Here is a 3,317-nt window from a genome sequence, read left to right as displayed (position 1 = left end):
AAAAAGACTGACCACCCCACCCCCTCCCTTTTGTAGATGCCCCACCTCCTCCTCTTTAAAAAAAAAAAAAAACCGCCACTCCAAGATCCGACCATCCTTATTTCTCGTCGTCATTTTTCACTTCCGCGTCCCACTTCCTGCCATCAGAGGTTTTAAACTTTGGGCTTCCTATATCGTGGCGAGAATTCATCCTACTGGCGTTTCATTTAAACTTACACAGCGTTGTTCTCCATCATCTTGTCACCTGCCCCAATCAATCTGTACCGACATATTTGTCACACCTGTGCTCACTTGTACATCTGGATCTTAATCAAGGAAGTGAAATTTCTTTAATTACATTATTTTTAAATGCGGAGGACATGATAATAACATCGGCCCGGTGATTTTCTGTGTTATCTACGTTGTTTCTTTTTTTCCCTTTTTCTTCCATTTTTACGAAACAGCGGGAATGATGGGTTCCCATTTAAGCCCGAGAATGAACACTTAAAAACAAATGACAGCAAATACGTTTTCTTATATTTTTCTTTTTCGTTTCGGTAGGGGTGAGGTACTGAACTCTCATACACCGTAAACAAACAAACAAGCAAACAAAAAGGTATGAAGCAATAAATATCGTCTCGCACTTCCTCTTGTCTTTTCTCCCTGATCTCTTCTGTTCATAAATTATATTCCAACTCCTTCATAATATGTACGCTCTACTCGTAAATCTATGCCAAGAACATATATTAATGAGTAATGCGTTCAGCGGTTTTATTTTACGATCCAATGTGTATTGAGATTGAGACTGCATTTATTGTTTCCATGGTTTCGTCACAGGGGACATTATCTGGAATTCTTGCCGAACATTGAAATTGATTTCCTCCCTTCTAAAGAGGAAGTAACTGATCTGGGTCGTTCATAACCTGTGCCGCATTTCCCTATTATCGGTGACCTACATTGACTTACAAGAGGTTTTCTTTTCTCTCTTCATGTCAAAGAAACCCATTTCCAGGCCTTTCCCCTACGATTGATTTACGTTATGAATGTGATAGTAGCTCGCCCACAGTGTTGCGATAGTATTTTATCGGTATAATTGGCGATATGGTTTCCCTATCTCCTCCTGTTTTCCTGTCAAAGTCCCAGCCAAACAGCAGCCCTCGAGTCTCAATAACGGTGATGTGCTGCGCTGTAATGGTCGATGTTTGTGAAAAATTTGCTATAAAAGCTAGCCAGGCCCTCCTCAGTGAACTTTACGGGACTCCGAGACAGATAAGAACTCTTGTTTTGAGAGTAGTTTAAAGTACGCGCACACCAGAGCCGTCATTTTAAGAACAGATATTTACTACAGGCTGTCAGTGGGATGACTGGTTGTAACGTCACGGGTGAAGTTTGAAAGACAAAACGTGAAAATAATGGTAAAGTACTTGAGGTTTATGACACGTATTGTATGTATCGTGCCAACTGAATCTGGATTCAGCCCTAACCAAAGTTGATTTATATTAGGCAGCTAATAAAAGAATTTTTTTTTTAAAGCAGAGGAAGATACAATTTTGAGAGAGGGGGGAAGGGGTAAGAGTAAAAGAAAGAAGGGGAAGGGAGGGAGGAAGATAGAAAGAGAGAAAGGGGAAAGAGATTAAGGGAGGAGGGGTGGAGAGAGAAATCGGTTTTGGCACCCTTTCAGTGGAAAGATAAATCGACTACCATGCTCCGACTACCCTAGTCCCCTTTCCATCTACCTTATCACAACCACCGTTAGTGCCATACCCTAATGTTTTCTTCCAGCATGAAAGTGTGCGCTTGTTTTTATTTTCGGAGGCGTTTTTTGCAAGATTAAGCCTAGCCTGACTTCTGAAACATGAAAAACCTAAAGGAATGTGGCGTTGAGTTAGGTTAATGGTATAAACTCGAGCTCTCTCGCCTCATCAGTTCTCCGTTTATCCTTACTGCAGATCCTTACTGCAGTTCTTGCAACACCATGCCGTGTTTGTAAAGATCCACGCAACGCCACAAGTCTTATCGGTTTGTTGAATCTCTGTGCAATTTCATAATACCTCAGTCTTCTCTCGAGTGGCTCAAGATGTCTTTCCCTTTTACATTACCTGTATCAAATGGATTCCACAGACCACTTCGCGCCAAAAGCTGAATCAAACTGCGTCAGCTAAATTTGCCTCAACAACGTTAGTTACAGCGGTGGTTTGATGCGCTGGGAACTGTGTGCATATTATTAGATTCCATTCCTTTTGAGATAGATCTGAGTTTTTTATGTTGTTACGGCGGGGAGACTTTTTTCACCTGCGTATTGATACCCGGAGCGTCTCTGAGTTCCATTTTCCCTCAACAGCGTGGGCGGTTGGCGGGCGCTCTGATGTGGTTTACTCTTTGCTTTTCTGTCAAACTTCTTTCGTCCGTACCACCCCTCCTTATTTTCTTTGCATGTTACTCTTTAGTAACACCTCTGATCGTCGGCTTTATACTACCTAGATATTATGTTGCAAATGCTGCAAAACTTTTACTAAATCTAAAAATCTCTAACACCGGGCGAAACTCCACCAGCCTCTTTGACAGGGGCGACGTTTTGAGATAGGCGGTTTGCGCTATTATAATGTTTACTAACTGTTCTTGATGTTTTCATGACAATTACTGCTGTTGGCGTCATATGAATAATAAATAGTCAGTCGAGTCCCAACTCGCGACAGCAAGAAATTATTTCATGGGCAAAAGAAACAATCAGGCGCCTTTACGGTAGTTGTATAGTAGTCTGACTGGACGGTAAACACTGCTGGAAACTTGGCCACGGAAGCATATCTGGAAAATTTGATTTTAATGTCAGCATTGCCTAATAAAAAAGACGTGCAAACCAATGTCTGTGGTGTGTGTGGTCTTAAAGCAATGAAAAGAAAGCGAGTTGTGGCTTTTCGGTTGCTTTATTGCTTTACCGAGCAGGTGTGTGGGGGGGGGGGAGGGGAAGTAATTAAAATGATAACGTTTTATGTGTACACGTGATATTGATGTTGAATGCTTGCTGTGGGGGTGTAACATAAAACACTTGGCTAAGCACAGTTATGCTGAGACAAATAGACATGCAGACATGCAAACGAACGGGCTGAGTCTCTTTCTTTTCAGACTTAAGATCAAAGATGTCTAAGGAAGCGCTGAGTTGCTTTAGAGGGGAAAAAATGTATAGTGTCTCGACTTCAAGTTGTAGTGAAGAAAACGACAACAAAAGAGATAACCTGTTCCCATCTAATGTATTCGCACTGGTGGGTGTGTAAGTTTGTGTGTGTGTGTGTGTGTGTGCGTGCGAGTGTGTGTGTGTGTGTGTGTGTGTGTGTGTGTGT

The 3,317-nt window shown here is 41.9% G+C and overlaps 1 protein-coding gene across 3 annotated transcripts in view; it reads left to right on the top strand.

Annotated features, from left to right (window-relative positions):
- LOC101858761 overlaps positions 1-3,317 on the top strand; it is a 139,484-nt gene that overhangs the window by 101,753 nt on the left and 34,414 nt on the right. The window lies entirely within an intron of this gene.

Source organism: Aplysia californica, unplaced genomic scaffold (genome assembly GCF_000002075.1).
Source record: "Aplysia californica isolate F4 #8 unplaced genomic scaffold, AplCal3.0 scaffold00017, whole genome shotgun sequence".
Taxonomy (NCBI): domain Eukaryota; kingdom Metazoa; phylum Mollusca; class Gastropoda; order Aplysiida; family Aplysiidae; genus Aplysia; species Aplysia californica.
The sequence above is the reverse complement of the archived record's forward strand: the minus strand, read 5'-3'. Positions and strand labels throughout refer to the sequence as shown.